We start from the raw sequence: 14967 nt of genomic DNA, 5'->3' as shown, positions 1-14967 counted from the left end.
TAAAATCCTACAAGCCCCGCAGCACAACCGAAAAAAAAAAAAAAGGACGCTGGATCAGTTTAATTAATTGTACAAAGTTGTGGAGCTAATAAATGGCAGAATCTGGATTTCTGGACTCCAACATATGTCCCTTCTCCCAACTGACAACCCAGCCTTCAGACTTTTCTGCTCTCAAACTTCCATTAGAATTTTGAAAAACCTATTTGAACCCTCTATTCCTTTTTTAAAGTTAACATACAAAATCTTTATTCTTTTTATTGCAAGGAGTATAATTTGGAACATTGTAAATGGTTAGCTATAAAATAAAACTGTTGCAGCACTATGTTAGCTGTAGCCAATACATCACAATGCCAGGCAACCTGATTTTCACCATCATCAGTATAAAATACATGCACACAGTTTTTAACATTATTTTTCTTCATGATTTTGTATTGACATTCCACTCCCCCACATATATCCTTGTGCAATATAATTTTATACTTGAAAATCATATTGATAACCCCACACTTCTCTGCAACAAAAATATATATAAATTCGATATTTTTAAAATTTCTTATCACAAATCTCTGAATCTTAAAAAAGATTTTTCTCCTGGATTGACTTATTGTTATGATTATTAGTAGTATATGATTCATCAAAAACATACATAAATTTAAATCTTTATAAACAATTACTAAACATTAAAAGTGAAATTATATTGGAAATGTCATTGGTAATGAATGAAGTGGGCTTTTTTGTTTCTCAATTAGTTTATTTAGCCCTAGAGTAATAATACTTCTTACTGGAATGAGACAGTTTCAGCAACAATGTTACTTCCATTTTAATTTTTAAAGCTGTAAAGCCTAATAAAACTTATTCACAAAGTTCAGAAGTTGTGAATGGAAGGAATTTGTAACACAAATGTCACTCAATTCTGAGAACTTCTCTTGAGTTGTATGTGAAAAGCAATATAGAATTTATCATCAAGAATCATTTTGAAAGATCCACCAGTTGATAGAGTCTTCCTTCAATCGTGATGAAAACAGAAAGTGGGAAACCAACTGGCCCAAGGGATGTGTAGCCCAGAAGGTAGATGCCTTCTGTTCTCAAAACCCTTCATCCGGCCCCACAAACAGTCTGGACAAAGCAGGCTGGTAACACTTGGGATGGATGGGGCAGAGGAATGGGGTGGATGTATGCCTTTCTTTTGAAAAGTAGAAGGACAGTTGTGAAAGGGGTGGTGAGAACCTAGACCAAAGGCCCATTTTCAGACAGAACTATCCTAAGAAAGAATATCTGTAACAGTTGAGAAATTAATTCCTTTAATTACTTGTCCAAGCTGCTTGCATAACTTCTAAGAATCTTTTGGTCTCCCAAGGGTACACATACCTCAGTTTGGGGCTCTCTGCACTAGACGAGCTGCAAAAAGGAAAACCACTGCCTTGTTCACCGTTTTACCTAGAGCAAGCCTAACATGACTACTTGCTCACCCCACGCATCTGTCTAGCCTGAAAACAAAGCTACAGAGGAGTCGCAGAGACTTTAGGACTGTTCTCCAGCCTAGGGTGCAGCTCCTAGGTCACAGCTAAGTAAAGGCCCATCTGGCTGTCAGCTGGACACCGTGAACAGCGGTGTGTACAGCACTCTACAGTTCCCAAAAGGCTGTCACACATGGTACCCACAACAGTCTACGAGGATTTCCTTTGTTGCAACTGCCTGTGTTAAGAGCAAAAAACCTTTGGTCTCAACCGTGCTTTTGATGACACCAAATAAAAACACCCCATTACTCAGAACAGCAACCCTCTAACCTATCTTCTCATAAATAAAAGGCTGTCATCACATAGGAGTGGCCAAGACAGTATGTTTCTAATTGGAGTCTATGAAAAAAAAAAAAAAAAAAAAGCCTAAACAACCCAAATGCAATGCCACTAAAACATTTGCAAACAACAGCTTTGGGAGAATGCCTACCTTGGAAACTTTTTCGAAACTTCTGTACCTTTCAAAGGGTATGCTTTATTCTGCCAACTGTTATTCTCAAGAAGGGAGTGTTGAGTGCTATGGAGTGCTGTATCAGAGCCCCCTAAGTCCCCACCTTTGGCTCCTAATTGGGGGGATGACCAGGTTTTCATCACCTGATTCCATCTCCCCAGGCACATGGAAAGTTGGGGAATAATCAAAGCTTGACCCAACCCAGAGCTTGGCTTGGTAACACAGAACTCTGGGCCAGAGGATGGTACAAAAACATCTGAACCAGTCCTCTGAAATTAGGACACTGAGAGAAGAAAGGGAGATGAGGGAGGAAGGATGCATCCAGTACATCCTGAAGTACAGCCAGGCGTTAGAAAACTGGGACAAGTCAAGGCCAAGTGCAAGCCTGAGTTTAGAGGAAACAGATAAGCTAAGTAATCAGAAAAAGCTGTTTCCAAGAGAGGAAAAGGCAAAAAGAGGAAGACAGATGGTCTCATGAGAGGATGAAAAAACCAGCTCCTTCCCGAGAGCCCCCCCAATTCCTGACGCAGTCTTGCAGTCAATTCCCTTTTCTTGAGCGAATTGACCTGAGCATCTGAATCTGATAAAAACCACTGTCCTCGTCACAGCCGCTCCCAAGGCTGCGACATACCTCAGGGAGCTCATTTGAAGCCACCCACCCCCAACAGGGAAGCTGAACGCCCGTGCCCTGGGCCTTTGACCTCCGTCTCCCTCACTGACCAAGTCCATAGGCTCTTGCCCAGCAGTGTATTTATATCAGTAATTTCTAGCATGCATATCCAGCAGATATCATTGTGTTCTCTTCCTCCACCTCCCTGGGATTATTTTTTTTTCTTCACTACTTTATGAAAATTCCTGGACTCCAATTCCCCTGGGACTCCTTAGGAGTCTGTGCCCAAAGTTTTCCAAAGGCTAGTTCTGGGAACAGGATCTGAGATCTTCCAAATCATTCTCTTACCATAGGGAATTTGTTTTCTCTGCAACCCAATCTTGAATAGAAATATACCATGCTTGGGCTTCCCTAGTGGCGCAGTGGTTGAGAATCTGCCTGCCAATGCGTGGGACACGGGTTCGAGCCCTGGTCTGGGAAGATCCCACATGCCGCGGAGCAACTAAGCCCGTGAGCCACAACTACTGAGCCTGCGCGTCTGGAGCCTGTGCTCTGCAACAAGAGAGGCCGCGACAGTGAGGCCCGCGCAGTACGATGAAGAGTGGCCCCCACTCGCCGCAACTAGAGAAAGCCCTCGCACAGAAACGAAGACCCAACACAGCCAAAAATAAATAAATAAATAAAAATTAAAAAGAAAAAAGAAATACACCGTGCTGGAGTTCTCATCAATTGGGGGATGGGCGGGGGGCAATGGCCAAGATTGGAGGACCAGATAAACAGGAGACTGAGGAGTGGAATCTTCCAGTCACAAAAGGTAGCAGAAATATAATGTCTTTTCTTTTCCCAAGTAACATTAAGTCTCTGAGCTCTTTTTAACAATATCTGTTCTTTCAGGGAAATCATTTCTTATTAACTCAATGCGTACATGGTCTTTCCTTTGACTTTCTGACACTGAGCTATCTGAAGACTCTCTTTCCAAGGCTAAATTTTTTGGATGGTCTGAACACCTATTTTTATATACCTTTATCTTTCCAAAATAGAATTCTTAAAGGCTCAGCTTTTGTAAAGATATAAGCAAGGGGCCTCAGGGGTTAGAAAAAGGCTCCCAGAAAAAGAATGGCATGCCTGGTGGCTGGATATCTACTTTGAGGCTTACGCTTTCCCTGTTAAGAGATCACCTGACCTTTTCCCAACATCCAAGTTGGTTACTTTCTAAAACCCCGTATCTTTGGGTTGACTCTACCTGCAGACTTTCAAAGCCTTCAGGTTGATTTCAGCTTTTTAGCGAAAACAGTCAATCCCGTCAAACATCACAAGGTTTTTAAAGCAAGTCACGAATCTGTGTGGTCCATGGACTACGGGAATGTGGCTGGAGCATCATGTTCCCTGAGGAGGAACCGGGAAAAACTTGAGAACTACTCAAGGAAATTCTTGAGAATACCTCTAAGTTCCAACGTGAGTTCCAATCCAGAATGTTGCTGGATTCCGGCCAAGCTTGCCCCCGCCTTGCCTTCCCTCGAGGTTCAGCTGAATTGTTTGAGAGCGCTGCACAGTCCTCAGTTGACCTTGGAGTTGACTTTGCTAGTCCAGGGCCAAATGGACCATGTCTCAGCTAATCTACCATTCTGCCAATATAGGCTTTTATTATCATTTTTCTCCATGAGGTCTCCTCCCAAAACCAACAGAACATTTGACAACCATCTTCATAAAGTCACCACGTGGGAAACACGTGGAGGTGATATAGGTTCCACAAATACACAACTGAGTTTCAAAACCAGATGTTCCCTTTACCTCCAAGTTAAGAATGACATTCTTAACTCAGAATGCTAGACGTCTCTTGTCAAAAGCACTACTCCCCCAGGTTATTCTTGGTCTGTGATTTTACCTGCAGGGCAGGAGTGGAGCGACTCTGGATTCCCTAGACCTTTCAGACCTCTGAGAGCTGCCTCTGGGTAAGCTCTGGCAGTAACAGCCCTTGATTCCACTGGGAAGTGCCCACCCCCAACCAACGTACTGAAAGGCTGGCATTTGCTTTTGATGACTTCTTCCCTCCTCCCTAGAGACCCACTGCCTTCTTCTCCTGGTACCTTGTGGTCTCGTGGTGAGGGATTGAAAGCAGGACTGTAGAGTTACAAAGACTTGTGTTCAGATCTTGATCACTTACCAGTATAACCCTGAGCAAGTCTGTACCCACCCTGAGCTCTTGGTTTCTCAGTATGTAAAATTAATGCTTGAGAGAATTACAAGAGTCACCATCCGTGCCTAGCACAGTCTCTGGCATGTGGTAGCAGCTCGATAAATGTTTATTTCCTCCCTTCCTAATTTGCCACGCAGGCAAAACGAGCTCCCAATAAATTAGAGAAGGGTTAGAAAACTGGGAACTGGGGCAAGCCTGGCAGACCTCAGGAGGGGGGCAACACTTGGTCTGGGAAGGAAGGAAGATCTGGGCAAATGAGAAGGAGAAATAAGCTGTGACAGTCTCTCCTAAAGTACCTTTTATAACGTCAGGAGAAGTTATCGAGAGGGATGACTCTTCAGTTAGTGTAGAAGAAGGTATACAGGAGGACAAGTCTAGTCAGAATCAGAGTTAACTGGACTCTGAGAGGACACTTAGGAAAAGGTCAGGATCCGGTTTAATCAACCAGAGAGCTAGCTCCTTCTGCCGTGCCCAGCACTGCTGCTGGGCTCCCTTCCCTCCCCGCCCTTCCCCTCCTCCTCCTCTTCCTCCTCCTCCTCTTCTCCATCACCATCATCATCTTCCTCGCCATAAGAAATTATAATAAGCAGCATTTTCAGCAGGCAACTTATATGCTAAGCCCTGTGCTAAAGGTTTAACACAGGTCTTCAATCCTCACAATAACCCCATAAGGTAAGTAATATGACTAGGTCCTTTTACAAATAATGACAGTTAGTATGAGACATTTCTAAAGCTTCCCTTATTAACCACTACACTGCACAGCTTCAAAATTCATGAAAATTCATGGGTAAGTTTCAGAGGAATTCATCTCCGGAAAGAACAACTTTAGCCTTCAATATAGTAGTAGCAGGGAAAGACATTTATAAATGCAACAGTGCACTATGATACGTAGACATTCAGTTTCCAGTGAATCCCAGAAAACTAGAGTTCTCCTGTGAAGGTCTTTATGTTTGGAATTTCAACTCTAGAAACTCCTATAGGACAGTTGGAGATCTTAAAGGCACCATTTCTAACTAGATTATAGGAAAGTTAAAGCATTTCAGGCAGCTATGCAAGCCAAAAAAAAAAAAAAGAGAGAGAGAGAGAGATTTCACAAAAGTGTTCAAATGAACTTTTAAGGTTAAACAGAAATACTGGGGCAGGTGTGCAATTGGTTCCAAGAGAGGAGAAAAGCTTTGTCTTGGTGGGGAAGGAGCACTGCATTCGTGTGAATCTTGGGCCCTTTCTAAGGAGAGCTTAACCACCTGCTTTTCCTCATGGTTGCATCCTGTCTTGTGCCCACCCCTGTTTGCCTTGTTTCCAGCAGGAGTTGGTTCTAGAGACTGAGTCTCCTAGTGGCTTCTTCCCTATAGGACAACCTGGAGCTAGACTCCTCTAGGAATGCTTCTGCCACTCTGGAACCTAATGAAAGATTCAAGGGCATCCCTCAAACCTGGGCTTCAGAACTATGCCATCCCATAGTCTGCTACAGACCATAAAACACAGTCAGTGTTTCAGTGTCAAATTTACACATCGGAAAATAACTGAGCAAAGCCGAGAGAATGTGCTGTGTACTGGATACGGATGTCATGTGGGCAGAATGGCCAAGACAACCAGTGGTTGGAAGTTTCACAGAACCATAAAGAATTCCATTATTAAAGTAAGATTACTTCCCCACTAAAATTTGAATATGAGAATTTTTTGAAACTTCAGAAATTAAGGATAAGAAGAGGTCTATGTTAAATTTTTACAACTACAACTTTACACATATGGGAATGAAACAAAATAATACATAGAATCTTAAATACATAAGAAAATTACAGGATTTGTAAATTCAAATCCACTAAATATGTAGTAACAGTTAAAATTTAAAGTGATTTTCTATTAACTAGCCTGGCATTAACCAAACAAAAATTTTTTGGAATCATCTCCATATACCTTTGATACAACATAAAAAACACCTATGATTACTATTCATTCAAGAAATATCTGTCAATATACGTCAGTCTCCCATTTTGTATCAAATGCCATGCTAGGCACTAGGCACTATGGATACAAAAGTGAATTTGATTTACCTGAACTCAATATTCAGTAAATCAAATTTTCAACTTACTGAATATTGAATTCAATTTGAATTCAACTGAATTCAAAAATTCAATATTACTTTTAAGAAGATTGGGTAAAGTTAAAGATGCATATTATAATCACTAAAGTAACCACTAACAATAATGCAGAGAGATATAACTAGAAGTCAAAAAAAATTTAAATGGAACACTAAAAAATATTTGATTAACACAAAACAATGCTAGGAAGAAGAAAAGGAACAAAAAACAGATGAGATAGATAAAAAGTAAATGGAGAGATGGCAGACCTAAAAACAGCTATAGCAACTACATGAAAATGCACTAAAAACTCCTATTTAAAGGCAAGGCATTGGATTTAAAATAGAAGAAAGAAAAATCCAAGTATATGCTGCCTACAAGATACACAATTTAAATTAAAAGACACAAATAGATTGAAAACAAAAGGCTGAAAAAAGATACACCACACAAACCGTAAGCATAAGGAAAGCAGATGAGCTATATATATATTTTTAAGGTAACAAGTGGATTTATTTACAGAGAAACACATTCCACAGACAGAGTGAGGGCCATCTCAGAAGGTGGACGAGCTATATTAATAGCACATAACATAGACCTCAAGATGGAAAGTGACACTTAATAATGATCAAAAAGTTAATATATCAGAAATCTATAAATATTACAAACATACGGGCTTAAGAGCAGAATTTCAAAATACCTGAAGCAAAAACTAAAAAACTAAAGGGAGAAATAAATAAATTCTCAAACATAGTTGGAGACTAACTCTTCTCTTGGTAATTGATACAACAAGGTAGAAAATATAAGTCAAGACACAGAAGGTCTGAACAACACTATCAACTACCTTGCCCTAATTTATTTATATATAACACTACACCCAACAACCGCAGAGTATATATCCTTTTCAAGTAGATATGGTATGTTCACCAAGATAAACTAATTATATAATAGAACATAAAACAAGTCTCAACAGATTTCAAAAGACTAAAATCTTGCAGAGAATTAAATTAGAACTCAACAATAAAACATATAGGAAAGTTCAAAATATTTAGAAATTAATCCACCCCAAGTAACCCCAAGTATTTTGAACTAAATGATAATGAAAACAACATATCAAAACTTATGGGATACAACCTACCCAGAGCAGAGAAAGAAACTAGATCTATAAATGTGTACATTAGGAAAAGAGAAAAGTCTAAAATCAATTATAAGTTCCAATCTTAGGAAACTAAGAGAAGAAGAGCAAATTAAACCTAAAGTAAAAGGTAGGAAATAATAAAGATAGAAGAGGAAATCAATAAAGGAGAAAATACTCAAGCAATAGAGAGAAATCAATAAAACCCAAAGTGGTTCTATGTTTTTTTTGAAAAGGTAAATAAAATAGATTAACTTGACAAATTACCAACGTCATAAATGACAAAGAGGAAACCATTACAGATATATAGACAAATAAATTTGGCAATGTATAAGAAATGAACACATTTCATGAAAGATGCTAATTATCAAAACTGGCACAAGAAGCAACAGAAAATCTGAATAACCCTATAACAGTTAAATTCATAATTAATTAAATTTGTAGTTAAAAACCTTCCCCAAGGAAAACTCCGGGACCAGTTGGCTTCACTGGTGAATTCTATCAAGTATTTAAGATGGAAATAATACCAATTCGTCACACACTCTTTCAGAAAATAGAAGAGAGAATGTTGGTCAACTCATTTTATGAGCTTAGTATTACTCAGGTACCAAACAAAGATATTACAAGAAAACTACAGACCAATATCTTTAATGAACATAAATACAACACTCCTTAACACAATATTAGCAAAGCAAATTACATATTTATGTAAATACAAATGAACTAGGCTAGCATTAGCTATTTTTAAAAAGAGCAATAAAGTTGGAGGACTTATATTACCTGAGTCCAAGGTCTGCTATAAAGCTATAGTAATAAGAACAATATGGTATTGGTAAAAAAAAAAAAAAGAGATGTGTAAATCAATAGAACAAAAAGGCCCAAACAGAGATGATCAAATGATTTTCCATGAAGGTGCCAAGGCAATTTAATAGAAAAAGTCAACAAATAGTGTTGGAAAAACCCGACATCCATACAGAAAAAAATGTTAGAAAATAGATCCTTACCTAACGCCATACTCCCAAATGAACTCAAAATGGATCATGGATCTAAATGTAAAAATACTATAAAAGAAGAAAACATAGAAGAAATCTTTGCAACATTAGCATAGGTGAAGATTTCTCAGATAACAGGAAAAGCACAAACCAAAAGGAAAAGGTTGATAAATCGAGCTTCATCAAAATAAAAACATTTGCTCTTCAAAAGACACCAATAAGGAAATGAAAAGCCACAGAATGGGAGAGATATTCAAAATATACACATCTGGCAAAGATCTTGTATCCAGAATATATAAGTAGCTATTATGACTCAACAGTAAGAACAACCACCAATTTTTTAAATGGGGAACAGAGCTGAGCAGACACTTCACAAAAGTTCTCTGAATGGTTAATAAGTACATGAAAAGATGTTCAACATCTTTAGTTATTAGAGAAATCAAAAGCACATTTAACTGCCACTATGTAACCATTTGAATAGCTAAAATTTAAAAAGCTGGCAATACCAAAAGAAGGCACCAAAAATACATGGAGGAACTGGAACTCTCATACATTGCTGATGAGAATGAAGATACAGCTACTTTGGAAAACTCTTTCTTTTATGATTAAATATACATCTACCCTATGGTCCAGCCGTTTCGCTCCTAGGTATTTATTCAAGAGAAGTGGAAACACATGTCCACACAAAGCCTTGTACAAAAATAGTCATAGTAGCTGTATTCTAGTAGCCCCAAACTGGAAACAATTCAAATGTCCAAGAGGTAAATGGATCTTTAAAAAAGCGATGTCCATACAATGGAATTTTACTCAGCTATAGAATAGAACAAACTGCTGATACACATAACGTGGATCAATCTCAGTATTGTTCTGTTGAGCCAAAGAACCCAGACACCAAAGGGTACACACTGTATGACTCCCTTTACATGAAATTCTAGAAAATGCCAACCAACCTACAGTGACAGGAAGCAGATCAGTGGTTGCCTGGGAATAGACAGGGAGCGAGAGATGGACTGAAACGGGACAGGAGGAAATTTCGGGGAGTGATCGAAAAGCTCTGTATCAGGATCATGCTATTGATTTCACAGGGTGTATGCATCTATGAAACTCCATGAATTGTGTACTTTAACTAGGTACAGATTTTGATACATAAATTAAACCTCAATAAATTTATTTTTAAATGCCGCAGTTACTATATTAAAAAAAAATTAATCTCTGTACCTGCCCTCAAAGGCCTTGTAGTGCAGAAAAGTAAAATACATGACACTGTTTCTGTGATATATAATAAAGGTCTGGACAAAGGTCTTCACAGAGACCATGATCTTTGACCTTTGATCTAGGTCTCAAAATGCGAGGGTTGCACCAGACAGACCAAAAGGGAGGTCCCTCAAGGTGGAGGGAATGGCAAGTACAAAGGCGTGAGGTAAAGAAGGCTGTAGAGTGAACTTGAGAAGTATGGGGTGACACAGGAGATTTTTCAAAAGTTGACTTTGGACCACTCTATTCTATCCTAAGAAGTGTGAAATAAGCTGTAAAGAAAAAGAGGAGCTTCTGGAAGTTTTAAAATAAGCGAGTTACACGATGTATGTGATGAGCGTTACTAACATTCATCAAATATTTCCAGCGCTCTTTCAGGCATGTGGTAGATTATTTCCCCATCACTTTCAAAATGAAGTGACCACTTTGGTCAATGAGATGTGAAGTAGATGCATCGAGTGTCACACCCAGGTGGCAGCTGTTAGAGCAGTTTTTGATTTGCCGCATTCTCTTCCCCTTTGGAGGAGATCAGAGAAAACTACCTTGAGTGGGAATTTCCAGGAGGTTCCTGAGTAGTTATGATAAGCAGAGTCCCCTCCCCCTTTCTCACCTCCCCACACCCTGTGATGAATACCTAGTGTAAATGGAGAAGGAAAATCTTGTTATGTTAAGCCTCTGAAATATGGGGGTTGTTTGTAACTGCCCCCAAAGTAACCTTTTCTTTCTGATACAATGTGAACTTTTATTCTAACAATAACATAGAAGGTGAATTTCAAAGGAAAGAATCTGCAGGGGACTAGCTAGAAGGCTGCCATAATCCACAGATGGTAAGTGCAGGGGCTGGGACAGGGGCCATGATCTTAGAAAAGCAGAGAAAGAATCTGGAGATGTAATGGCGAGAGTTGAAAATGACTCTGAGATTGTAAAAGAACCCGAGTCTAATTGTTTTAGAGGTGTTGAAAAAGAGAAGGTTCTTGAAAGAAGAGAGATGACTAAGCGGGGAGATGAAGTTAAAAAAAAAGATTAATTTAAAATTTAATTAAGATTAAATTTAACCTTTTAAAAAGATTAAAGGAGGAGCTACAGGCAGCCTGGCAAAGTACATCACATCAAAAGCTGAGGCACATCCCTACACAGGGAAGGCTATAGAAAGATCATGAACTTTGGAAGAAATCAGACCTGGGTATGAATCCTGAGTGAATGTGTCAAGTCATCCAGCTTCATTCATTCAGCGAATAGTAAACAACTTCATTCATTCATTCATTCAATAACATTAAAGAACACCAAAAAGTCCACTGTCCTATTGGAGTCAGCCTTCAAAAGTAGGGAAGCAAACACTACACATTTAAGCACTGTGCAGAAAACAGACATGATATTGTGATTATGAAAAGGGGGCAAAAACAATAAGACAGGGCTTGTCAAAGGCCATTACCATTTCACTTTGTTCAAAACCCTTAACTGGCACCAAATCAAAAGCAGAGATTTGTGTGTCCTTTGTACTTACAAAAAGAGAACCATCCTCACTTTCCTTTAGTTTTATCACATTTCAAGAACCAACTGGGAAACTCTCTTGACTCTAAGACTGTTTTTTAAAAATGAAAAATTCTGGTTAATTAACACCTAGTGAGCATACCAACATTGTACTAAAGCAGAGTGTATATATGTGGGGAGGTGAGGAATGGGTTTGGTTAAATCTGGCTCATAGGCAAGCCACTTCTCAAAGTTTAACACGCGTTTGAATCACCTGGAGACCTTGGTGAATGCAGGCTCTAATTCAGTGGGTCTGGGGTGGTGCCTGAGATTCCTTCTGCATTTCTAACCAGCTCTCCAGGATGCCAAACCTGCTGCTCCCAGGGATGCCAAGCAGCAAGGTTCTAGATGCCTTGGGAGTCTGTTGACCTCAAGGGAGCTGGTGGAGTATGCTTGACTCTTGCCACTTTACTGCTGAGCTGAGAAAAGCATCTCTACCCTGTGCCACTATTTCTCATCAGCTTCCTTTACAAAACTGGAGAAACAGATTCCAGTATGTGATTGTTTTATGAAGACCCTGGACAAAGGACTTCTAATGGATTACTGAATTAGATTCCTACAGTTCTTTGAGGTAGGTACCCTGATTATGCCCGCTTTATATAAGAGAAAACCCCAAGCCACATTAGTAAGTGTGGAAAAGATTCAAAATCTAGAGTCTACTCCAGAGACCATACTCTTAACCACTGCTTCCTCCTTGCTGTGGTTACATCACAAGTTTCTCTCCTGCTCTTTTGCAGTGTTAGAAGTGACTTGCAGTTGACTGCTGCCCCCCCTTTCTAAAATCAATAAAGCCAAGTCTGAACTTCTGTCAAAATGACTTGGTTTCAGGAAAACGCAGATTTAGGGTCACGCAAGATTGTCATATGCCTCAGAATTCTTGGACACTGTTATTTTATCGACGGAGCACCTGATGTCCTATCTAACAAGGATGGCAGGAGAAGGTTCCATAAGAACCCTCCCTATCAATGGCGAGAAGCTACTATATACCACACAGCAACATCTGTGGTCTGGGCACTCATACGTCTTAATAAAGAGTTTAATACATGTCCTTTTTATTATTCTACTAAGAAGAGTCCCTGATTCAATGCAACTAACTGAACTATGTATGGAAAACAGTGGCTCTCAAATTTGGTTGCATATGGGAATCTCCAGAGAGCTTTAAATACAGATACCTGAGTCCTACTGCTGGGGAGTCCAGTGTAACTGGCTTGGGATGTTTCAGGATTTTTAGAGGCTCCTTAGGAGATTCTAATACACAGCCAGAGTTGACAATCACTGGCATAAAAAACAGAGGGAAGGGGCTTCCCTGGTGGTGCAGTGGTTAAGAATACGCCTGCCAATGCAGGGGGACACAGGTTTGAGCCCTGGTCCTGGAAGATCCCACATGCCGCGGAGCAACTAAGCCCATGAGCCACAACTACTGAGCCCGCGCTCTAGAGCCCGTGCTCTGCAACAAGAGAAGCCACCACAATGAGAAGCCCGCGCACTGGAATGAAGAGCAGCCCCCGCTTGCTGCAACTACAGAAAGCCCGTGCACAGCAACGAAAACCCGACGCAGCCAAAAATAAGTAAATAAATTTATATATATAAAAAAAAACCGGAGGGAAGTTTATAATATTCACTCTGCAACCAAAAACGGGGGGTGTGCGTTTCCATTCACTCACTGTCAGGGCTTCGCCTACCTACATAGCTACATAGGTCTAATACACATTCTAATTGCAAGCAAATGGTTCTCCACAATCAGTGACCAAACCACAAATTTCACACTGGGTGTTTGATGACTGACTACATCAGCAAGCTGATCCAAAGCAGGGGTTCTTAACCTGGAGATGGAATTCAGGTGGTCTGTGAACTTAGATGGGAACAAATGTTACATCTCTATTTTCACTAAACTTTCCTGGAAGTTCAGCATTTCTTTCAGTTATGAAAATAGCTAACAAACCACAATAGTAGCAGTTCTTGAGAGTTTGCACCCACTGGTATTTTCACGTCACATTTCAGTTTTGCAGTCATCAGTACTTTGAGATTGCAGTTGTTTAATAGATCTGCTGTTAGATCTAGGTATTTAGTGCAATAATAATGATGCACCTATGTTACTATATCATGACTTTAATACTTTGATAATTTATTCAAAGTTAAACTGATTCTGATAACTGAATTATTCTAAGAAGGATCTAAATGCTTCATCAGATCCAATGTGGTCAGTGGCACAAGAAAAGGCCCTGCTCTGAGGACGGTGCCCTAACAAGCCAGATATTGCACGTTTGCGTCCAAGGCCACCTCCGAGAAGGGCCCTCTCACGAGGGAGACACTCCGACAAAGTTGGCTCTTGGCTTTCCCTGCATTTCCGCAGATAAGATTTAACGTGAAAAAGCCAGTTCAACGCGACAGAAAATAGAATGGATGGGCTTTCTCTTTACCCTCAGCTGCCTCTTGTTCTTGGCATTTCGGAGTGCCCAGACTGCCAGGCTGGTAACTCGAGCCTCCAAATTAATTAAAACACACAGCGCCCAGTTCAAGCCCAGGCAGACAAGCCGGGAGCCAGACAAGCTCTCTTCTGGTGACCCCCCAGCCCAGCTCCCCCGCGCCGCCCGCCAGCCCGCGCGCCCCACCCTGGAATGCCACGCTCCCTCCACCGCCCGCGCTCCCAGGCGGGTGGCCCGGGCCCTGGGACTGCCATCGCCCAGACTGGGTCGGGGGCGCCTTACCTCGTGGGGACGCCCGCCGCCCCGGGAGCCACCTCTGCGCCCGCCCGCGCGCCGCGCCCAATTCCGCGGGCGACTCGGCTGCCTCTTCCCCACGCTCTCACCTCCGGGTCCGGCGGCTGCCGGATTGGAGACGCGTTGAGAAGGGGAAAGAGGCGAGACGGCAGCGGCCGGGAGCCGGGGCGAGCGGGGCCGCGCGAGTGCAGACGCCCAGCGCGCCTCCCGCTTAATCTGAGCAGGGCCGCTGGCCACTCCCTCCACCGTGCTCCGCCGCCTCCACATCGCTCACCCCCCAAATTCCCCACCTCCGACTCGCAGCCCCTCGCCCCGCCTAGGCTCCTGAACCTTGGGAGCGTCACCTCCTTACCCCCTTACCCTGGCCCCGCGCCCACCTGCCCCGCAGGCGCGCAGCCCTCTCTCGCCTCCTGGCACGCTTCCTGGGTCGGAGGGACATCTCCCGGTGAGTCGGCGGGGAGAGGGGACGGGGGCGGGACCTAA

At 41.4% G+C, this 14967-nt stretch overlaps 1 protein-coding gene across 1 annotated transcript in view; it reads right to left on the bottom strand.

The window, feature by feature from the left end:
* COL4A4 (collagen type IV alpha 4 chain) overlaps positions 1–14615 on the bottom strand; it is a 139428-nt gene extending 124813 nt beyond the window's left edge. Inside the window, exon 1 of the mRNA XM_068544321.1 lies at positions 14473–14615. The gene's annotated coding sequence lies outside the window, so the exon portion shown is untranslated. The remainder of the gene's footprint in view (positions 1–14472) is intronic.
* Between the last annotated feature and the right edge of the window lie 352 nt (positions 14616–14967).

Source organism: Eschrichtius robustus, chromosome 5 (assembly GCF_028021215.1).
Source record: "Eschrichtius robustus isolate mEscRob2 chromosome 5, mEscRob2.pri, whole genome shotgun sequence".
Lineage (NCBI taxonomy): Eukaryota > Metazoa > Chordata > Mammalia > Artiodactyla > Eschrichtiidae > Eschrichtius > Eschrichtius robustus.
Note: the sequence above shows the minus strand (reverse complement) of the source record. Positions and strands in the feature narration are given on the sequence as shown.